We start from the raw sequence: 25,614 nt of genomic DNA, 5'->3' as shown, positions 1-25,614 counted from the left end.
TTTGCAATAACTTAGAATAAGGCAATGTGTGCATTAAGACTATAGCTACAAGGCAAGTGGTTAAAAAAGCCAGAAAGTTGGTGTGACATGGCCATTATTGTCTGCCTTTAATAAGATGTTATAAGAAAAATGGGTTCAAGCAAAGCAAAAAATCACTGATTTTCACACAGAATCGAAGAAGGATTAAAAGAGCATTACCCTCCTTAAAGGGTTGGGACAGCCAATAGCTTCTGGACTAAAGAGAGAAAAAGGAAGATTGAAAGTCAACATGACATAAGAAAGCTTTTGAGCTGAAGTAAATGACTCAGTTCTGCATCAAAGACCAAAGTAAAATAAAAGTTTTATTTTCATAATCAGCTTTTTATTTCAGATTGTCTAAGTCACCATTAAATGAAGAGACTTAGGTATGAGGATGGTGAAGCAAATGAATGGATGAGCATAAGAAATATGCTGTAGGAAAATGCTGGGCCTGCGTACTGTCAATAGCTGAAAAGAGGCTGTGATTTCACCTTGCTCAGGAGCTAACAATTTGACACAGTTTCATGAATTCTGGCAGAAGAACTTCAGGTCAAAGACAAGGAAATTTTTACTCACAACAATAGTTATAGCTGAAGATTTGGCTTTTTCCCCCCATCAGTTCCCTGTGCCCCAGTTTCTGCAGAGAAATATGAAAGCATCTGTAAACAAAGTAGGCTGCATTACATTACAGGCTCCTAAACTGTGGGAACCAACATATTTTATAATGGGTAGCAAGCCTGCTAGATTGCTGCTTAAGAAGAGATACCATCTCTATTTTAAGATTTTAAATGAATCTGCTCTTTCCTTCAGAGCCAAATACTTTCTCTACATTCCAAATCTCTCTGCTACACAAACATCCCAGAAAAGATATTCCAGGAGCAAAGGTATGCCGTGACTTTTGCTTCAAGGTGTGCACAATTGTGATAGTCGCATACAGAATACTTCCCAACATGTAACAGACCATAAACCTTTCAAAAAGCAAATAGATCAGAAGCCTACTAGCTTTTTGAGGAAGTTATATTAACAAAATAGCCACAAGCCTGAGCTGAAGATTTTAAAAAGATTTTGAGTCATTAGGAAAAAGCAAACAAAACAAAACAAACAAATAACAAGTCTTAGGCCATCAAATTTGTGAGGTGTGAACGCTGTATATCCCCAAGGAGGACTCTGCAAAATGCTTACTTCTGCTATGGCAATGGAAAGTAGTAAGTGTGGGTTTATCTCTCAGAGTATAGATATAAGAGTCATGGAGAAAAATGAAAAAATTCCTACCAAAAAGCAAAGTCAGAGTCTAATTAGAAAACATCTCTGTCATTTGAACTATTGTATTTTGAGCACTTGTGTGTAAAGAAATACCTTCTACTATAATTCTAACATATGTAAGCTATGATAAATATTATACTATAAACATAAAAATTGAAATACTCTTATAACTGAGGAAAGTGATTGAGATTAGGATGTCAGATGATATTTCTCTGAAAATCAGCCCTTAGGTGAACAACAGAAGATTAGAGATAAGACTACTCAAGGTGATTAAGTATACTTTAATAGAAACATTAACGTTTCTATTACACATTTCCATGAAATGGAAAGAAAAAATAATCAAATACTGAGAAAAACAGTGAGTTATAGGATCTCTTCAGTTGGCCTAGCACATATGTAACTGGAGTACCCCAAGAAGAGAAAAGAGGAGGGGAAATAAAAGAAATAATGGCCATAATTTCCTCCAATTTGTTGAAAATTTTAAAGCCACACATTCAAAAGGCTCAATGAACCCCAAGCAAAAGAAGCATGAAAACTACATCAAGACATATGAAGATCAAATTGTTTAAAAGAACTTACAAGGAACATATTTTTAAAAACAGCCAAAGAAAAAAGTTAATTTTTGAACAGAGGACAAATAAAAAAGAATGACAGAGGTTTTCCTTCAGAAATAATGAAAGAGGAAGAGGGGGGAAGCATCTTTAAAGCTCTGGAAGAAAAACTGCCAACCTATAGTTCTATAATCAGCAAAAACCTCTTTTAAAGTAGCATTAAGTAGCTATATTAGAGCAAAGCCATGGTCTCAAATTAATGAGCCCCTTTAGAACCAAGAAAAGAAGAATAAATTAGAAATACACAGAACAAGTAAAATTATAAAATCAGACCAGAAATATAAAATAGAAATCAGGAAACAGTAAAGAAATCAGTGAAATCCAAACTGATTGATTCTTTGAGTAGAATCAATAAAAGTGATACACTTCTAATCCAAATAATCAGGAAAAATTTAGAAAAAACACAGACTACCAATATTAGGCATAAGAGATAGAACATCAATAATGATTCTAGTGTTTCTGTAGCCATACACACCAAATTATTTTACAGTTATTAAAAGGATAGGAAATATGATGAGCAACTTTAAGCCAATACTTCCAATAATATAGACAAAATGAACAAATTATTTGAAAGACCCAAGGTACCACAGTTCACTAAAAAAAAAGAGGTTAAAACTAAATAGCCCTATTTCTACTAAATAAATTGAATTTATAGTTTAAAACTATGCCACAAAGACCCTCCAAACCCATATTTCTTTGGCGAACTCCACTGAACATTTGAGATAAATATAATAGCTATTCTACAGAAATTCCCAGAAAAATAAAGAAAAGGACTGATTTACAAATGATTCTATCAGGCTAGCATTACCCTATGGGTGATAGGATAACACTAGCCTGATAATACTAGCCAGACAAAGATATTATAAGTAAAGTAAAATACAGAGCAATATTCCTCATGAATACAGATGAGAAAATTCTAAACATAATTTTAGAAAAGCAAATCAAAATGACATAAAAATGATAAAATAATATGACTACTGAAGTTTATTCTAGGAATTCAGGGTTTGCTTAACATTGGGAAAATAAACAAGTTTAATTAAAGAAGTTAAACTAAAAATACATATATACGTTTCAATATATGCAAAATGTATTTGATAAAAGTCAATATGCATTAATAATAAAAACTGTCTGCATCCTAGGAATAAAAGATAGTTTTGTCAACTTGATGAGTATCTACAAAACCTACATTTAACATTATATTTAATGTTTAAAGACAAATACTTTTTGAAACTTATATAAGATTGTTTGTTAAAGACATGTTTTTTTCAACAGTTAAAAACAAAAAAATACATATCTTCTCACACCACATCTATTTGACATGTAGCAGAATGTTTCCATTGCAATAGGGCAAGAAAAAATAAAATGTATTCCCAAGTTAGAAAAGAAGAAATAAAAATGTCTATTTTCAGAAACTTGTTTATCTACATTAAAAATCTGATATTATATGTAAAGCTAACTTTAATGTGTATAATTAGAAAGATTACAGGAACTAAGTCTAATATACAAAATTTAATTGTATTTCTGCATACTAGCAATGAAGAAATAAATTGAAATGAAAACACCTTTACAGTAGCATCAAAATATTAGAAATAAATGTGATTAAAGATATGCAAAACATGTACTAAAAATTTGAAAATTTTACCAACAAGAATTTCAAAAGTCCTAAATTAATGGAGAGATATATCTTGTTCATGGATTGCAAAACAATATAATTTTGTTATCAGTTTTCCAAATTGACCAATAGATTCAACAAAATCTCAACAGCCTTTTTTTAGATATAAGCTGTTTCTAGAATATAATTAAAAATTAAAAGGGTACAGAATAACCAAAGCTGATTTAATAAAGAAGAACAAAATTATAGGGCTTATAGTATTTGATTTCACAGCTTATTATGAAGCTACAGTAACAAATATATGCATTATTCATAGCCATACTAAAAAACTAGAACATCTAACCAAAAAAATATCAAGTCCAAAAATAGACCTACACATATACAACAGCTGAAATTCAGCCATACTACAAAAGCAAGTGGGTGGGGAATGGATAGCACTTTCAACACAGGATGTTAGAATAACCAGGTATTAATATACAAAATAATGAACTTTAATCCATACCTTTCTCTACAACAAAGTATCACTACACACCTACTAGAATGCCTAAATTGAAAGACTGACTATACCAACTATTAAAGAGAATATTAAGAAACTGGCGTTCTCACATAGTGCTGATGGAAATGTAAATTGTGCAACCATTATAAACACTCTGAAAAACAGCTATGACAGTTCCTTAGCAAGGTAAATCCATACCTACCATATGATTTCTCTGTATTATTCTTAGGTATTTATGCAAGCATAAAAGAAAAACATATCCAAAGACATATCTAAATGTTTATAGTAACTTCATCTAAAAAAACAAAACTGGAGGAAAAACAACCCCACAAATATCAACAAATGAATAGATTAAAATTGTGATATATCCATGTGATAGAATACTATTCAGTAATAAAAAAGAATTCACTATTGAAATAGCTGTAACATTAAATCTCTAAATAATTGAACAAAAGGAACCAGATTCTATATTGTATAATTAATGATTCTGTATTGAATAGTTAAATGTCTATAAAATTCTAGAGAATGCAAACTAATCTATGTTAAAAGGAAGCAGATAAGTGACTCTTTTAGATGGAGAAATGGGCAGGAGGGAAGAATTACACATGATCACAAGGAAACATTTGTGAGTGATGAATTATTCATTATCGTGGTTGTGACAGTTTCAAAAATGTATACATGTGTGAAAACATTACACTGTGCATGCTATATAAAGTTGAGTGTATGCCAATAATACTTCAATAAAGCTATTTTGTGAAGTTAAACAAAACAAAACAAAAAACCCCAGCAATTACTATGAAGAGTTAGAAAATGAATCCCACAGTAAGATCTTTCCACAGTACTGATCATCCAGTGTGGATGGATGTTCATGAATTTTAGAGGAATGACAAATTGCATCATTTGCCTTTCTCAAGTAGAGAAAAACAGAGAGAAAACTGGCAAGGAGAAGGACAACAGCTTCATAAATTCAGAGTTAAAGTTTCTAAAGAACAGGAACAAGAAAACAAAACATAAACAGACTGATAGATACAGAGAACAGACTAATGGTTGCCAGAGAGGAGGTGGCTTGGGGGACAGGGTGAAAAGGGGAAGGAACTGAAAAGCACAGATTGGTAGTTACAGAATGGTCATGAGGATGTCAAGTGCATCATAGGGAATATAGCCAATAATATTGTAACAACTATGGATGGTGCCCCATGGGTACTGGAAATATCAGAGGGAAGACTTTGTAAAGTATGGGATTGCCTAACCACTATGCTTTATACCTGAAACTAATACAAAATAATATTGAATGTAAATTATAATGGAAAAGTTAAAAAAACTGACAAAAGGCTTAAAAGTAAAATAAAGTGTATATAACTCAGTGGTTTACAATAAGAGCTGGTAGATATTCTAATGCCCAAGTTTATGGAGCAGCTTCTGCTAGAGAAATTTCTAGTGTTGTGACAAAAATACAAGAAACTGTGGTGAAGTGCATTCTCAAGTCTTGCATCCAGAAGTGGCATGTCACATTGGCTCTCCTATTATTTGCCAAGGCAAATCACCTGGTTAAGCCTGACATCAAGGAGAAAAAGAAGCATAAACTCACACGGATATATAAACAACTAAAGTGCACAGAGGGACACGTGTTTCAACCCAATCTTCTCTTTCAATAAAAACTCTTCACTTGCCTCACCACAAGGAAGAAACCACAAGAGTCCCACCAAATCACAATGTCAGTCTCAAGTCCAGGATCGCAGGATGATATCTGTATTAGTTATGATTCTTTAGGCTTCAGATTTATGACCCTAAAAGTCCAGCTGTCTAGCCCCCTCATGTAGAATATATGTTGTAGAGGCAGGGATATGATAACTGAAATAAATATTCCCAATTCAAGGGGGAAAAGTGGAGGCATGTAGTGTCACTGCTCTGTACTAGTCGTGATATTTTGTTGGGCCGAATTATGAGGGGCCTTTACCTTGGGCTTTGGGAGTATCCTGATAGCTGGTTTTGTTGACTAGAAAGTCTCTCCTTAATTCACTTTTCTTTGGGGAAAGTTTTTTATTGCTGCCTGAGAAGCTCTCTGATCCTTTTTCTTGCATTTAGAAAGTCAGGGGTCCCAGTAGTCACTTTCAACTCAAATAACTTGTTTCTTTAAGGGGTAACTCCTTTAAAAAATGTGTTCTGTCTCTTAACCCTTTGATTCTATACAATTCTGTTTACCAACTGGCATGCCCACAAATCTTTTTGCACTATTTCTCTCCCTTTCCAATTAGTCATGAATGAGTACATTTTGCTTTTCAAAGGCTTACTTAGTTTTTCTTGCATCGGTAGAAATGACCACGTAGTTGCAGCTTTCAATATTAGAAGCTCCTGAATTCCTGGACTCTTTCTAGTGCCCGCCACTTTGTTTTTCCTTTTTACACTCAGCTATCTTTAGTTTGCTTTTTCTTAAGTCATCTCTTTGTTATAGTCCCTTGTCAATTACAGTCTATGGCAACTAAAGCATGCTAATAAAACTCTGGTGCACAGAATTAGCTTAGATCATGCCTATGATCACTTGGTATATTTCTTGTCTTCCAAGTTACTGCAGGTGAATATTTGATCAAAAGTTTGAGCATTTCAAAAACACTTTTATATCTCATTAATGATTTCCTTACCTTTGTTTCCATGGGCTCAGTGTCCCAGCTTGTAGGTATTTTGTTAAGTCACAAGAGTGGTCCTCTCCTGGTATCAATTTACACAGTAGTAAGCACAGGCTAAGGGTTGCTTCAGTATCCAGCAACTCCTACATGCTCAGGAGTCTGCAACAGCAAAGGGTTATTTCTTGCTTAGTTTACTCATTCACTATGGGTCAGGAGTGGCTGTTTCACAATTTCTTCACTCAGTTGGCAGCCATTTCTATGACATTTTTAAGTTCATGGCAGAAGAAAAAGAATACAGTTATATATACACATATATATGATTCCAATTAGAAATGTTAGAGGTCACTTCAGTTTTCATTCATTGGACCAAAAGAAAAATCACATAATTTTGCTGGACATTAATGAGGAAGAAAAATTATACTCATCAGATGAGGAGTATTAGTAACTAATTTTAATTGTTATACAATCTATTGCAGATTATTACGGTAAGAAAGAGCATGTGACTGCAATGATAGACAATGGAATTTAAGTAGTATGAAAAAGGATGCAAAGCAAGTAGGGGTTAAATTTTTACATGAGATTTTGGGAACTGTATTGACCCTAAAATCAGCAAGTATTATAATAGGGCTATTTGAGAAGAGGAGCTAGAAAATATATAAGAATTTGATTAGGAAAAATGATCATTAACATTTCCAGAAGAAGTATTCTCTGATTAAATCAATGCCATAATACCACTTTTCTTGGATTTGGCATTCTAATGTTTAACTTGTCTCTATCTTAGAAATTCGGGAACTTAGAAAATGTCAATAGGAGTACAATTCACATATAGTGGCATGCTGCTTTTTTCCCTAGTGGTTTTTCTGCAAATCTTAGAGATCAATATGGATCTGTTTGAGTAGATTGACAGATATTAGTTTCAAAGACAACTGAAATTAGTGTATTGATTAGATAGAAGTTTTTCCATCTTTGAAGTACATTTGGCATCCTTATTGGGTTAATTCTACAAAAATCTCTAGACGTATGTTCAGGTAGAAAATGCTCTATTTCTTTCTCACTCAGTTGTCACTTTTCAAAAAGAAAATTAGAGTATGACAGTAATGCATCAGAAATAAACTGGTTACTAAATAAAGAGTTGAATTTAGACATTTTCTTAAGGTAGGAGGTTTTAAAACTAATTCAACAAACATAATACAAATTTGGTTCAAATTTATACTTCATGAAATGTATAGAGAAGCTACACTATTTAAAACAAACTCCACAAATGTCAGAATCAAGTCACAAAATAACTTCTCTTTTCTTTCTTTAGAAAAGATAATTGCGAGAAGGAATAAAATAACTGAGAGGAATCCATTGTATTGCATGACCAAGAAAACTTCAATTGTGCTATTTATTAGTTTACACTGTGTCAGCTCTGCCCCTATTTAAAGGACATAGAACTCATTGTGTTGTAGCACCCCAGAAACATGGGAACACCAGGAGAAAGAGGCAGCCATCATCCAGAAAACAAACAGTGAAATGAATTGCTATTCATCACCTTTCTAACTGTTCTGCTGACCTATAGACTCCATCTACTTTGAGAGGTTTCATGCACAATTCTTAATAGAGTACAAAAGAAAAAAGCAATGTTTGCAATTTCAGAGCTGGAGTCACCCTCCAAAGGTTTCCCCCAGAAAGTAAAGAATTGTAACTCTGTTATCTTTGTGGTCAAATTTCTTTTTCTTTCGGAAATAAAAGAAAGTTCTTTGAGTGTTTTTCTTTCTCATCAGCCCTGAGTGATAAAAGATAGATACTAACAAGCAGAATTAGACTCTCTCTCTGCGCCTATCCTTAGATCAAAAACACCAGAGGTAAATCAGTTAGTTTGTCAGCCATTTTTCTCCATTAGAGACAGAGAGCCTGAGGTTTGCATAACTCCTAGTGTGCTCCTACCCCAACATAATTAGGAGTGTCAGTAACTGGCAGGTCAGCTCTGCAGTGTGGATATGATCTATGGAAAATGTCAGTAGCCCTGTTTGCACACTATACCCGATGCACGTATCTATTTAAGAAGGTGAATCCATGGTAACTGGTGGCATTTTATCTTTTATTCCACCTAAGCATAGAATTTTTAAAGGCCTCTCATGAGCCAAAACCTTCAACATTTGTGTAATGCATCAGCCATAATCAGCAAACATTTTTGAAATCCTAATAATGGGCTAGTCATTAGAAGGTACATAGATAAAAATCTTTACGGTTAGTTTTGTGTTTCTTCCAATTGTACCATAGTGTCCACACTATAAGGTAAGAAGGAAAGAACCTTGTGGGTATAGGATGATGCAGGTGTCAAATCTGTTTCCACAGCTGGAGTATGCTAGTTAAATGCCTGCAAAAAATTCAAAAGCATGGGAGGTGATGTCTTGCACAAGCAAATCCACATAGAAAAGATATCTCTTGCTATTCTATATAGCATAAGTAGTGGAGCTTTTTTGTTTGTTAAATTTTGTTTTGTTTTGTTTGTTTTTTAAATTTTGTTTTTTGTTTTGTTTTGTTTGTTTTTTAATGGATGACTGTAAACTAATGCCATACTTTCTTCTCTTGTTAACCCATACTCTTTGGTGAGATTTTTGGATTGGTTAAAGGCCCATTTTACAGGCACAATTTATGATTAATCTTCTAAATGTGTTTGGGCTGATATAATAGGGTGCAGCCAAGAGGAGGGGGTCCCAAATAAGGGTTTGAAATGGGGTCCAGAACTCAAAGTGTCCAGGAAATATTAGGGTGTCCTCATCCCTCGCCAAAGGTGTGAGTTGGGGGAAGGGACAAATGGAGCAGGGCCATTGAGAGCTGTTCTGCATAGCAACAGCTTTGCAGCTAACCTCTGGGGTGGTCATTTAACATATCTATAACCTTTAACTGGTTACACAGATATGTTAAATAGCTGTGGCCATGCTCTGAGCCAGGGGAATGGAAGTAACTTCCCCACCAAGACGTAACTAGGGGGCAGGTTCCCAGAGTCACAGAACTTGCATGAGAGCTTGGAGAAGGTTGGCTCCATGACATGGGGTCATGCCTGCCCAGACTCTGGATGGCTGCCCAGTAAAGCTGGAGGAATATGAGAGGGCTGGCAAGTGTAACTGATTATAGGAGGAGTTGGAAATGGGACTGCAGAGGAAGATTGGCGCGGGGATTTAAACCCAGACTCAGCAGCCATTGCGGGGGAGGATCACGCAGCTTTGGCTGAGTGGGGATTCCTGTGGCCCTGGGAGAGAGAACCACGCGGCTGGGGCAGTGCAGAGAGAACCTTGTGGCTTTGCCAGAGTGGAGACCCCTGCAGCTTTAGAAGGGGGAACCACCACCCAGCTTTAGCAGAGATCCCGGCAACACAGCTGACGGTGCCGGGAACCGAGGGAGGCCTCCCAGCTGAGACGGATTACTGAGAAGAACCAGGGGCTGCCTGAGCCAGGGACTTCTATTTCTTTTCCTGAGATACGGTGCTCCAGAATGGGCAAAGGGGGAAGGAAGAACTGTGTGTGTTTGTGGGTGTTTTAAGGGACTTGGGGATTTTGATGAAGATATTAGGTCACTACTTTAAGTTTGTATAGCATTAAATAAACATTTCCTTTCCTTTTCACGAATCTCTGGCATTGAGAGACATCTTTCCTCTGGTGGTGGACATAATGAACCTGGGGGGTTCCTTTCAGGTAATAGTATGTCATCCCAGCCCCCCCCCCCCTTGTTGTTCTGTAACACTGAAACTAGAGATGTTGTCTGTAGAATGAATCATAGTAGCCTTTACTTACATTAAACTCAATTCGGAATCCATGTATGCTCTCCTATAACTAAACCAAATGCCAGTCATAAGGATCCGCAAGGAAGTTCTGTCACCTAACACAGTCATCACTTTCTACATGAGCTTGACCTTGACATTTTCCTTTACATGAATTTTTTCTTTTTCTTTACTTTTTCTTCCTTTCTTTCCTTTCCTTCCCTCCTCTCTCTCTCTCTCTCTCTCTCTCTCTCTCTCTCTCTCTCTCTCTCTCCCTCTCTCTCTTTCTTTCTTTCTTCAACTTCCGATGAATATTCCTACCCCAAATAATTAGGTCAGTTTGGTTGAAACCCTTCACTTTTTAACTACATTTACTAAATTAATTTGCCTCTCATTCTGATGTCACACAGCTAACCCCTATGAATAGTGGGATTAAAAAAATATCAGAAGTTAGAGAATCCTGAGGTTTTTACTGCAAAACAGTTCTGTGAAGTAGTAACTATATGACTCTCACTGTACATATTAAAACAAAATGAAGACTCAATGCTAATGAATTATCAGTTATAGGATATATATTTTAGTTTGTTTTATTTTCTTCTATTGATTCTGTTTTTAAGATATGGGGAAGGGTTTTGTTAAGCAAGTCACTTTTTCTGACTAAGGAGTATCTCTGGATCCAAGAATTACTCTGCCTATAGAGAAGTGGAAGGACAATAAAGGGGATCACCCAGGCACCAAACAGGAATTTGGCCTCATCAGCTAAGAATGGCTGATCAGACTAAAAAATGGTTAATAAAATCTATTCAGCAACACACCTATATTATTTTGACTATATTTTAGACCAGTAATTCTTAATATAAACTCATATAGAAGAGATACCTTCTAAAGAAAGTAATTCAAATAATAGCCTTCATCTAATGCCCAGAATATTTAATAAATGTACATAATTTTTTAAAGATTTTTTTCCATAATTTCTCCTTAAAACATTAGAGCACATACTGCAAGTCTGTTAACAATAGCTATTCAAATGAAGAACCAAGTTACACATGAATATTGAGGCAAGTATATGGAAAACACCTAAAACAAGCCTCTTCAACATCTTTTATTTCTCTCTCTTGAGTGAAGCATGGGTATTTGCTTAAGATTTTAAAGTATATATAGCCATATGTATTGCTCCGTTCACATAAATGTACTTTTAGTTCATACAAAATTATTGATATTTTATGATGTTCAGTTCAAAGCAATATAAATTCAGGGCTATACATATCTAAATTTGAAAGCATTTGTTCTACCTTTCCAGTTATTTGCTTAAATATGTTTTCCAATCCCAGTTCCTTTAAGTGAGTGGTCCAGGGTAAAACTACTGGCATATGTGTTTTTGAATGACATTTCAATTAAATCTACTTACATAAAAAGATGGGCACAGTCATGCTTTTCTACAAAGAATGAAACTTTTAAGATCAAACTGGTAGAATTAATGTAGTCAAAGTTAAAACATATTTTGCATATTCTCTCATTAGAATAACAAACTATGAGCAATTGATTGACCACCCAGATGTTGCTCTTAAAGAGATAAAGGAAGATACAGAGACAGAGACAGACAGAAAAGAAAGTGAGAGAGGAAAGCTATACAGACATGGTTCACTTTAATTGTCGAAAAAATCTATTGCAACACTGCACATAGTCCACAAGATTTTACTTTTTAATAAAAATTAGTAACTTGCATTAGTATAGTTTTTATATTATTAAAGTTACAAGTGTTGTGAAAATACATTATGGGATTGCTTAAATCTTGCTTAAAATAAGTAGATACAGAACAGCATTTAAAATGTTTCTTCTTTTTTTCCCCCAATGATTCCAAATCCTTTTGTGATGATATTTGTTGTTACATATTATATATATATTATTCAGGTTGGGGCAAAAATAGGTTTACAGTTCTGAGTATGCAAAGTAGAATTTATTCTCATATTATTATTTATGCATATTGTATTATTTCCAACACAAACAAGTGGAAACCTACTTTTGCTCCACTTTGTATGTCTGTATCTCACATATATATGTATATAAAAGCAAGACTATTAAGGTAGCTACCATCTTTGAAAGTGTCAAAAGGTGAAAATTAGACACTTTCACTTTGCCTGGAGAAGTTGGCAGGAATTGATCTAAATTCAAGGAAACATACATCTTAGAAGGAGAGAAAAATTATTAAGCAGTTAATGTGGTCTGAAAATACACACTGGCAGACACCAATTTAGCTCAGTGACTAGCCAGAAACCCACAGTCAATAAAGAGAGATGCATTTATGTTTTTACATCTTGTTAAACATTTGATTAGGTAATCTGCAAATAATAGAATGTCCTGGATGTCACTCTTCGAGTATACTACAAAGCTAACAAATTCATGATATTAATAGTAAGTTTTTTGAAACACACTTTTGTAGCACAAAACCAGAACAAAATGAAAAGGATGTGTAGTATTAAGGCATGTATGTATTCGTGAAGGAAGACACATACAATCCTGAAGAACAAATTTTATGTATTGACACCTATCATCCATGCACTTTTATCTTGTCACTGAGAAAGACTGGGCCGAAGCTTTTAGAAATCAAATGTGAACTCATTTTGAAATACCAGCAGTGTTTGAATTTTAAATTAACCTATTTACAATGAAACTATGCCTGCTGATTGCCATCATCTTCAGGAAAATTAACAGTAACGATCATTGGTGTCATAATGCAATTTCCCCGCAAAAATCACATAGGCTTCATTACTGTTTACATAAATTGTCATAAATACCAATTATGGCTGAACATAAAATGTAATGCTCTTTTTTTTAATCATAATCAGACAATTGTTCTTCTAATTCATATGCTAGGGGAATAGGGTTTTGATTCAACCTTTGTTGTGAAGGAAATGTTTTGATGGTAGTTTTGCTTGAAGTGCCGGTTGGCTTCTTGTCAAATCACTCACTCTCCATTTGGATCATGCAGCCCTCGTCCCCATTCAGCGTGTCCTCTAATATATTGGGAAGAACATGGAGGCGTGCTAATGGCAGATGAGGGAGATATACACGCAAAGTGTCCTCTAGACTTCAGCTGAGAGGTGGCTTCCGGTGGGATTTATAACAACATTTGGTGTAATTACACAGAAGCCCCCATAAAGAAATAATGCAATAACAGACCTGTTAGAGGAGCGCATTTGCAGCACCAATTCCAGCTTCCCCCATAGGTCAGTAGAACAAATAGCCAGGAAAGACAATACCCTGTTAAACAGCTCATTTTCAAAACAAATAAGAGTTAAGTTGCTGGCAGGGGAGTCGAAGAAAAGGCCAGGAAGGAGAGATTCAGCATTTTTATCATTTTGGTCTCTAAGAAGGAGATAAATCAGCTCTGAAGGTTATTTAGACAGAAGTCAGAGCAGGGGACAATTCTTTCTGAAGACAAAAGTCCTATCTTTGCTTTCTGTTACCTGGCAAAGCAAAGGTGAAAATCACACCGTTTAGGGCTTATGTTATCTAGTGGTAGAACTCTTTCTCCTTGTCTACTGGTTTATTTTCCATCTTTCTTCTTGACTTGCTTACTCCTAAAATTTAACAATAATGTCTGCACGAAGTCCCCACCTGCTTCTGATTCACAGCAGTTCTTAAGAATTAGAATTAGAAGAAAAATCACTCCATGGATCCTTTGAACAGTGCAGCTCATGTATTGGTGACCACACACCACTGCCTGTATCTGCTAGACATGGCGGGGGCTGATCTGTTGCTGTCACCGCCCCACCTCAAAACTGGGCAATCTTTTTTATTCTAATGAACCCTGGCAATTGGTCCTAGTTTTACCCAATCTTATTCTGGTTGATTAAAGCAAGCTATCTTAATATATCCAGTCAAGTTGAATGGAACAAAATTACAAGTGTTGAACTAAGAAGAAAATAATAAACAAATAATAAATAACTGGTAGGGATTTCTTCTCTGTGAGAAATTAAAGTGGAACAAACAGAAATCCAGTAAAATTAGCTGCTGTTGTATCACTGTCTAAGCTAGAAAAATGCCAAAGGTAAACCAACAGCATCAGCAGGAAGGAGAAAATGAGAGTTTTATTTTTTTTTCATCTTTCATAATCTCATGCATTATTGGTAACAGGGTGAGACATTTTAATATGGTGTGATCATCATTAAAAGGCAGATATTTATCTTATCACAGTGCATTAAACTCCCAGAAGGAAGTGGGAAAAGCGAGAGCAAGCGAGAGACACTCATGAACTATTTAATGAAACACTATAGCCGTGGTTTTGCTTGATTGTTGTTGTTAAAAAAAAAAGGATGTTGGACCAAACTGGTTCCAAATACACCTAGATTGCACCCGGGGCCCATGGATTTTGAGAAGTCTCTACGGTGTTCTGACTTTGTTTAATAATTTCTAATTATGTTCTACAACACAAATTAAATATTTCTATCTCCATTGTGTGTACTTATTCATGAGCTGGGCATTAATCGTAAAACAATGTATCTTGTTGTTTATTTATAACAGATGCGAGTATTTATGCTGCTGTGTTCAAGGTTCCCAGCTAGGCCTCTATTTGTATACTGAGCCGCCTGATTTTGCATGAAAATAGTTTCTGAGCTCTAGAGTTCATCTCCACTCTTGTGTTTAAAACAACACCAACTATACAACTTTTCTTTTTTTTATGAGGAAGAATTTATGAATAACTAAGAGATTTCTACTGTGGTCTCTTACCAGCAGGGCAGCCAGAATACATTTTGGGGACCAAGAAAATTCAATTTGGGATTTGCATCACAGTTTAAGATGCTGGCTTCTTGCAAACAAAAGCTGCCTGGGTCATGGAGATCTTTTCTTCTGAAATACATTTGCATACTGTTAATTTTCCATTTATTTATTGACTTTTTAAAATGTATGAGTTTGTTGGGGTTGATGCGGACCCCAGCTCAAGGGGTCCAATACATTGTGGATGGGGGAGAGACATTCACACGGACTACCAAGTCCTGTGGAGGTAAAGGGTGAGTGGCTTCACCCTCAAGAGGAGCCAAAAGCCATGGCCTCTGCCATGACAGGCCTTTATTTCTTTTTCTAGTCACATTACATGATGGTCCTCATTTACTATGCCCCTGTTGGCTTTAGGTGGTTACCTTTTATAGAAAACAAAGGAGCCAATGCCACTAATCACATCACAGAAGAGGGATATTTGCAGATGAAAAGGTAAAAGTAGTTGAACCAGTTACACTCACCCTTGGAAGGTTTAACATGGATTTTAGGAAGTTACTTCACAGTAAATGTTTGCTACAAATCAGGGTAAGGGAGTTTTTTTTAGCAAAAGCAAGACTCGAAGTGGCCCAAATACATAGCAGACCTGATTCCCCACGGGAGAACCCATCCATGGGCGTGGGCCCTGTGCATCTCCGAGTGGGAGCTGGGCCCACACCACGCAGAACGGTCTCCTACAGGAGTGGAGGGGAAAGCGCTTCCAATGTGCCCCTCTGTGTCTGCCTCAATGTATGTAACTTGGTCAGTGACCGTAAGAATTCTGTTAGATATTTTTAAAAAGGATATCTTTCCTTTGCCATTTTATTCACATAGTCGGCAATAGACTAAACCTAACTTAAGGATTCCACTGATACAAAATGCAAAAAGCCTTCCTCCTATGCTGTATCCCATACCTTCCCAATTCTTCTGCAGAGGGCAATGGTTTTATCCATTTTTTTGTGTGTTAAGAGATTTTTTCCTGTGTCTACAAAACCCCCAAATATATATTTCTTCCCCATTTTAATATAAATTTCAGCATACTTACTGTTCATCACTTTTCCCCATTTAACCTTACATCTTGGAAATTGTTTTGTATCAGGATATAAAAAGCAAACAAACAGAAAACCTGTCTTGACTTTCTTTTTAGTTGTATAATATTCCACTATTTGATATGCACAAAGTAATCAATAAAGGACCATGTTTTATTTCTAATCTTGTACATATACCACCATGATTGCCTCCTGCTTTTAAAACAAACAGTTGCAGCCCCACACAGAATGAGCCGCTGGTCAGTGCACAATTATCTAGTGACGTGGCTCTTTGTCAATGTAATTGGAGATTAGGTAAACACAGCTCATTCTTAAGTACAGTGTTTAAGAGTAGCGGGCGATTGATTTAACTGTTTTCAACGTGGAGAAATAAATTAGTCTTTAAAGAGCATTTTCTTTGATAGTCCAAGTGGGAAAAGTACTTACATCTTTGCTACAGTGCTTTAAGACTGTGGATGCATGATAGGGGGCCCACTAAGGGACTCTAGTCTACAGGTATGTTTTGCTTTGCTCAGTTAAAAAATATTCAAAGTAGTTGATTCCTTGACTAATTTAAAGATTTAACATAAAAATATCTATAATTGTAGCTTCTGTTGAAAAGCCTGATGGCCTGGCAAGAGCCAGCTTCCCTTCCTTCAAAACTGTAACCTTTTTAGCTTAATAGCACTGCCCTCTTCAGGGAAGAGTGTGAGGGCCAGGATTCTCCCAGACCTTCCCTGGATGACTTAAACCATTATCTCCTGGACACAATATAGGCATTTAAGTTTGCCACACTTGGACTCCAGTGTGTAAACCCACAGAAAACCTGAGAATCAAAGTCTGTATCTAACACCATGTAGGATAAGTGCTCCAATAATGGTACCGAGTACTGCGTTGGTAATGCAGAATATAAATTTACTCATGTTAAGTAAGAGTAATCTTGGGCCCCACTGGGCATATTTTTTCTTTTCATACTTTCAAATATGCTTGGCTTTACTTAATTACACAGATACCTGGTATCATTTCCACATCACAAGAGAAGACTTCTGTAACTGGTGATACAGAAGGAAGTGAGGAACAAATACAGGTGCATCATTTTGGAGACTCTAGTGTCACCCATAGATGGTGCACATTTTTAACCATATGAGGCAAAATAATGTAGGGAACCTGGGGGATTTGGAAAACTGAACCAGCATGGTGTTGAAAGATATTACACTTCCAGTTTCAAACCTGGGAAAAGGAAAATGCCCACCTCCAGCCCACTGTAGTCATCCTATCTCATCTAAAGAAGTGAAAACAAAAACAAACAAACAAACAAAAAACCCTGAGAAGCCCTTGTGATGGACACAGCCCAGGAGCACAGGCTGACTAAAAGACTGAGACCTAGTCTTTGGATTATAGAATCTTCCCTCCCTCTCATCTTAACCATCACATCACTACAGATCTATTAAACTAAGTTCCTTTCACCCAGTACATTATGTTCAGTTTTCAACAAAAATTGAAAGGCATAATACAGGGTAAAATACACCATTGTAGAGAAAGCAAGCATCAAAATAAGACTCAGGGATGGCAGGGGTGATGGAATTATCAGACCAGAAATTTAAAATAATTATGATTAACATGTCAAGAGCATTAATGAACGAGAATGTTGTTTAAGAAATTGGAATTGTAAGAATTGGGTAAGTAACCCATACCTTATTGTCTAGTACACTGTGCACTGTGCATTTGTGATTGACCTTGGATACCAAGGAATCCCACTCATTGTGGAGAGAAACAAAGGCATCAGGATAGGGAAGGGGAAGAGCATATCAAGGGTGGGCAAACACAAAATTCTGGAGTGGAGGGAGTACCAGGGCAGAGCTGGCTTTTAAGACCAGAGACCTACTGACAAAATTATCCAATTGAATCCAGGGTGAGTCCAGAGTTGACACATGCCCTTTGAGGGCCATGAGCTTTCACTCATGGAACACGGGAGCCCGGAGACCAAGATGCCAGCCCCAGGGATTATAATATATGCCCCATAGCTCACGTCCTTTCTCTTTTCTTAGCCTTCCCAGGTATATCTGAAGATCTACTACCTGTACCCTATGGCACTTGAATTCCACAAAATAAAGGGATCCCACATTCAAAGCAAAGCCCTAAATATTTATTTCCATGTAACTTAAATGTTGTGATTTGTGTTCTCTAGAAGGAAGGTCACCATATTAAATGCTTTGTGTTCCTTCTTTCCTGCTAATCATCTCTCATAGGAAAGGGTTCCATCCCTTGGGTGCTTGCCATATCTGCACCCTCACAGCTCTGGTCCCGCAGGGAGGAGGGCTAGGAAGGAGCCCGCCCTGGTGTCCACCCCTAAGTTTTCTCAGGAAAAGGAGAAAGCTGTGTAAAGACTCATCACATCTTAAATACAGATCACTGTGTGCCCACCACCCATAGAAATGAATACTTGAAATCTATGTTATTCTATTAACCAATGTCACTCCAATAAATTTAATTAAAATTTTTTTAAAAAGATCAGAATATAGAAAGCATTTTCTAGTGGCATCTTTTACTAGTAACAACTCCAGTAATAATCAGACTGTGAAGATGAAAACTATCAAAAAGGACTGCTATCCACCCCTACTCACAGAATCTGGAAGAGCATGATTGTGCAGGGCATAGCTAGGCTTTACCTCCAAGTCTTTGGTTTGACTCCAGGTATAACAAGGTTGACCAAATGTCACCTTTATTAGACAACAGTAAAGGTCCATAGCAAAATACATTCCACAGTTTGAACTCACTTCAAGGGGACATATGTCTTCATTATGGGATATGCATATGTGGGGCTTGGTGGGCCTTCTGCTTTAAAGAGGCTCATGTCATAATGAGTGTGAAGATGGAAACCTTTGCCCAGTTCCCAGCACCTGGGGCTTGCCCCAAACATGAAGCCTCGGCCTCCAGGTACAGTTCAGCTGGGCCTGGTCACCCTTCTTGACTGCTTTCCTGTAATTGTTTCAAGAGAAGAAAGGGAAGAAAAACAGCTCTGACAGATTTGGGAGGTGATAAAGTTCCTGAAAATTAAACCTGCTAATAGGGTAAAAGTCCATTATTGCTTGAAATCTCCAAAGGTTTTATACTCCTCCCTCCCTTTCTCTCTGTTATTAATTAAAATGTGAAATTCTATAGGGGATATAGCCAACTGAGTCGATAACAAGTCTAAAGCTTAGGCATGCAGCTTATTGTGTCCTTAAATAGTCACTGTTCTCCCTGCAGGTTTGTGTGGGGGCCTCTCCCTTGCCCAGTGGAATGTTGTTACTGGATAGACTGGTAAAATAGGGCAATCACTGATCACTCAGGGCCACCAGCTGCTGGCAAATGAACCTTTTCAAAATTGAGGTATCCTTTTCCCTATCTTTTCCCATTCCATCTTGCTCAGAATTGCAATTTAAGTTAATGCATCTTCATCTTCTTGCAGATACCCAGCATATTGGGAGGCCTATGTAGGAACCAGACATAGAAACAAAAGACAGAGTGAGAGGAACCTGAGATGGCGACTTCTCCCAGTGGACAGAAAAGCAGAAAACAAGAACGGTACTACACGGCCCCTAGATATGTCACTTTTTCTATCTTTGTTTGAAAACAGAAATATTATGGTGATTTTTTGTATTATAGGAGTATAGTCAGAAATAAATGCATTATTACCTATGAATATGTTGGATAAATGGTTAAAAAAGGCAACCAAATAACCTCTCTATATCTAAAACAATGCAAGTACAGATTTTGAAGTTACAAATAAATTCAGAGGGCAAAAAAAATGTAAACTGAGGCTACATTCTAGATTTTTTTTTCACATCTACAAATGCTCCCTGACTTATGATGGTTTAACATACATTTTTTCTATTTCACAGTGGTGCTAAAGAAATATACATAATAAGTTACATGAGATATTCAATACTTTATTATAAAATACACTTTTTGTTAGATGAGTTTGCCTAACTATAGGCTAATTTACATGCTCTGAGCATGTTTAAGGTAGGTTCAACTAAATATGATGTTTAGTAGATTAGGTGTATCAAATACATTTCTTTTCTTTTTTTTAAAGAGAATCTTTTTTTTTAAGATTTTATTTATTTATTTTTAGAGAGGGGAGGGAGATAGAGAGAGAGAGAGAGAGAGAGAGAGAGAGAGAGACATCAATGTGCGGTTGCTGGGGGTTCTGGCCTGCAACCTAGGAATGTACCCTGGCTGGGAATCGAACCTGGGACACTTTGGTTCCCAGCCCGCGCTCAATCCACTGAGCTATGCCAGCCAGGGCAAATGCATTTCTGACTTAGAATATTTTCAACCTAGGATGGGTTTATGGGGACATAAATCCATCATAAATTGAGGAGCTCCTGTATAGACATTCGCCTCCCAGCTGCTGGAGAAGTAGAGTGCTGTGGCCATAGGTGACAAGTGCACAGACTCTGGCACCAGGTTTCCTGAATTCACACCCTTGGTCTACTGAACACTAAATTAGTTATTGTTCCTTAGATCTCTTCTCTGTAGAAAGGTGATCATTTTTGGAGAACTTCTGGCATACTATCTGGACAGAGTAAGGGCTCCATAGAAATTAGGTATTCTTTCTTCCTTAAGTAAGTGCCATGTATTCCTGCCTCAGTATTTTTATCACACTCTCTTCCCTATGTTTGAACAGTTCCCCTGTCCTGCATATTTGAAACTGATGATTAATTTGATTTCCTTTGGGTTCAGGAGGTTTTCCCTGACTCTTCAGACCTATAGTGGTGTCTCTCTTCTCAGAGGTCCTAGAGTCCTTATTGATGGTTCTCAGTTGGAACTTAATTATAAACTACCTGTTGGTATTATTTTGTGTTTAGTACTTCCTAAGAAGCAGTATAAACAGTGGAATTAACTTAAAACTTGGTATCAACTGACATGGAATTCAGCTGTTTGTCCATCAAAGTGAAGATGGCAATTGTGAGGATCTACAGAGAGGTCCACAACAGTTCTTGATAATAGGAAAACATTGATTTACTGCTCTTACATGTGCCCTGGTCTATCCAAATTAAATATATTTTTTTTAAGAAATGAAGCTCTATATATTTCAGAATCCTACAGCATCTGGCAGAATGTTTTGTTCCTAATAGAGTCAATAAATACCTACTGATTGTTAAGTTGATATATTGAATAAATACATGAATTAGCAGAGATGCAGTTTGAATATGTTTCATGTCATGAATGAGAATAATTATAAGAGATACAGAGTACACAAAGCAGGTAAAATGTAGCCTAAAATCAACCCAAAGAAAATGATTGAGTCTTGAGTGAAAGTAAAAGTATTTGTGTCTTTGTGGTATATGTATATATATATATATATATATGTATATGTGTGTGTGTGTGTGTGTGTGTGTGTGTTTTGGGGTAGAGGGAGAAAGAGACAAAGTCTTAAGAACTAAGAAAGAAACTTGATTTAAAAAGTTTTATATATATGTATGTATGTGTGTGTATACACATATACTTAAATTTCACTATAAGAGAAGAAAGCTAAGAGGAAATGTTCTCTAACCACATAGGGTACAATTAAGAAGTAAAAGAAATGATACATACATCTACTGCTTCTCTCTGTCTTTCTGTGCTGATGAAACCAAAGGCTTTTATGCAATTTCAATTTCAGTGTAGGAGTGTTTCCTCCCTTTCTTCCCTCATCTGTCTCTTCCTTCTCATTTCATTAACAAACTAACCCTATGCTCATCCTTGATCAAATTATGGAACAAGTGGTTTATTTGGTGCTTGAGATCTGCTTTTGAGCCATTTTCCCACTTCAGAGTTGTTGCTCTTTTTCATTTAGCAAGGGTAAACCTAAGCCATGCAAAGCTGACACTTTAAATAGTTGGGTCTCAGGCATGACATAACCCAAAAACCAATGAGCTGGTTCTCCAGTTGGGATGGCATATTATGGAGTGTGCTTTGGCATGATTACACCACATAATTTCTCAAGGAGTATATAAACAAATTTGAAGGATCACATGGGCAAGTTATTAATATAAGTAGGCTTTCCACAAATCTGTTTCCCAGGGATAAGAATTATCATATATCTATAATTTCTGTCTTAGTGGTTAGATGCTTGGAAGGCTGGAAAAACCTTGTACCTTGAACAGGAAATTATTTAGAGTAGTTGTTCTCAATGCTAAAAGCTACAAAAGGCTCCTGTTTAAAATTAATATTTTCTACCATCCAGTGTAGTACACTTAAATGAAATCCATGAATAATATAGCTTACAACATGCAGATTTTAAAAAATAATATTCAAACTTAAATTTTAAGAATAATAAAAGGTATATAACATACAATAAGATAATATATATTTAAATACTTTAATGCACAAGCATAACTATACTAGGAAATGTAATAAAGTAGTAGGCTGCTTTCATTTACACATATAATCTTCATGAAAGAATCAACTATAAATTATGCTAATGCAGTGTGTGTTATTTGTATTCAAACAGCAGGAGTGGTATTGTCACTAGTGAAATGATTTTCTGAAATAACAAAAAACTCTTGATAAAAGTTCTGAACAAAACAAAAAAAGGATCTTCCTTTGATTTACAGAATACTTGCATTTATTAAAAAGCCAGTGCATATTAAAGCTGACTTTATATATAAAACAGATCTAGAGTATATGCTTATATACATGAAAGACTGGGGAGGCATTCGACATTTGTGCAGGACCCGGGACATGTTTTTTGCATGTGATTTTCTACTCGTGGCAATAGATGAGTCTCTCATTTGCTTTCTCACTACTAAATTCCAATAATGCTCATCAATATTTTTAACAACAAAAATGCCTCAAGCTGCAGTCCTGCTTCTATTTATTATTTTGGCAAATTAAGATTCATGGAAGTATAATGTACCACAAATTATGAATGGGCATGGTTTTCCCAGGACCTCTGGGATCAGCAAGAAACAGCTGGGCTTCGTAGGGTTAGAAGAACTAGAAACAGGGCAGGTGGATTCAATGTGGCATGCCGGACATTTACGAGACCATTTCACGATGTTCATTGTCCACACTTTCCCATAAAAGGATTTCCAAGATTGAATATTCTCCCAAGAGAGATCTCAAACTATCACTTTGTAAATTGTAATCATTTTGTTAATCTAAGTCCGACCAAGAAGTAATCAATAGATTTGATTTTTTCCTTAAGAACAAGTGTACTTTTGGTTAACTTTTATGAGTTTTTGCCCCTGATCCATACTTCACCTTGTCTGTGATTAATGGTAATCATAAAGTCTCCTGCCATGGTCAATTCAAGGTGAACTGAAAAATTATTTCCTCCGGACCCTTCCCAATCCTTTTCTCCAACTTAAAGAGTAAAATTCTCACTAACATGCCATCCAGCCTAGACTCTCCTGGAATGGGATTAGCTTTATACCAACATCTTCAGCATATCTCAGCTTGAATATCTTCAGGAGAAGAAAACTCACCACTGGATTCAGAGTCGTACAATACATATATGAGAAAACCATTTACTTTTTCATAGTTTTCTTTATTGGAGTCAACTTTAGACTCTTGCCTCAAAATCTCAATCTGCAGAATTTTGATAAAATTTTAACTCTACTCCAAACATCATAATACTGTGAGCTGTTTCTCCTATTGCAGCCATATCCTTCAAAGTTTCTTCCCTGTATGTACCATGCAGGAAAAGAAATGAATGACTTATGCCATCCCCTTTATTTTCAAATGCAACATGTCAGCAGAGCAAGAAAAAAAAGTGAAACCAAAACAAAACAACTGTTTCCCTTAGTTTTCGTCTTCTCTGGCAAACCTAAGCATTAGGCAACTTATGCAGAGCAAAGATAGCTGGAATATTTTTTTAATCCTTGCCTGAGGTAATTTTTCATTACTTTTAGAGAGAGAGGAAGGAAGGAGGGAGGGGGAGAGACAGACAGGCAGACAGATAGACGTATGAGAGGAAAACATCAGTCTGTTGCCTTCTCACCTACACCCCCACTGGGGACTGAACACACAATCTAGGTATGTGCCCTGACCAGGGATTGAACCCACAGCCTTTTTGTGTACAGGATGATGCTCCAACCAACTGAGCCACACTGGCCAGGCCTATAGCTGTATGGAGTAAATTTTATAACTCTAGCACTTGCCTCAGTAGTAATCATATCTTTTTGTCCTCAGAAGAATCCTTTCTAATGACATGGAGAATAGTACAATGGGATATCTTCACAGAGGATGCTGGGACATTTGCCTTTAGTAGAAGTTTCCAGAAGACCCATTTCGGGGATCCTCTTTGCATGTCCCACATTTGCTTGAGCCTCCATATGGTACCAGGCGTTTGCTTTTTATCTCTTGATTTATAGCATGTATAACATAATTCTGTAATTAACCAAATACATTTATATTTCATTAGTCATATGTTTTGCTATGTTGAATAAGTATGTAATACATGTAGAACATGTTATTAATCACAAAGATATATATTTGAAAATTTATATGTATAATTTATTTGTTTAACTTATGTCCTACTATGATTTTACATGTGATTTGTAAGCCCTTTGCAATGGATTGCCAGCATTGCTGGCTCTCCCTTTCCTTGGTCTCCCTTAAGCTACCCATTAGTTTCAAGAGGGCCATCATACCAAGGAATTTACAAAAACAAAGAAGGTTGAGCTGTAGTCACCAAACATGTATTTCCTACTATCTCACTATATACACACAGAAAGCTCAACTTTGGAGTAACCATTCTCTGGTCTCAGGAAAGATTATAGCCATCCTCATGGCAAATGTTGATGGCAAAGTTACGGTGTTTCTGGCACTGTCAAAATTATTGAAATAAGTAGTCTTTTAATATTCTCATAATAATTCTATAAGGTAGGTTTATCTCCTATTACTAATAAATAATTCAAGGTGTAGAAGATGTAAATAATATCGCCAAGGTCACACTGCTAATAAGTATAAGAACCAAGAGTTGAAGTTGAGCTAACTAGAAACCTTATACTTGACCTCTTTCTTCTGCTTGCAGAATTTTTTAGCAAAAGCAAAGCTTCTCATTCATATTAGAAATTCCATTGCAGGACCTCTGTAGAGTTTTTCATTACCCCTTGTTGATCCAATCAGGAATAAGATGCTAGAAGAGACGGAAGTTAGGTGACCTTCCTAGCCAGGAGTAGAAAAGAGGTATATAAAAACTGCCAGGGACAATACAGCCTTATTGACTAGCTACTGCAGGTTCCATTAAAATTATGATAGGTCCTGAGAGAGCTTCCATCAGATTCTGACTGAAAGGGGACCATAATATATCTTCCAGGGCTTTACTGAAGGCCTCCCTTTCACTGATTCTGGTTCAGTAGAACCAGCCTTCTGGAACTCCACCACATGACAAGATATCACTAAGTAAAAAGTCTCTGCTTGTAAGTAGCTCAACATGGGCGAGAACTAGAATCCTGGGTGGGATTTAATTTATACCCATAAATTGGG

Source organism: Phyllostomus discolor, chromosome 9, assembly GCF_004126475.2.
Source record: "Phyllostomus discolor isolate MPI-MPIP mPhyDis1 chromosome 9, mPhyDis1.pri.v3, whole genome shotgun sequence".
NCBI lineage: Eukaryota > Metazoa > Chordata > Mammalia > Chiroptera > Phyllostomidae > Phyllostomus > Phyllostomus discolor.
This window is presented reverse-complemented; position numbering follows the sequence as displayed.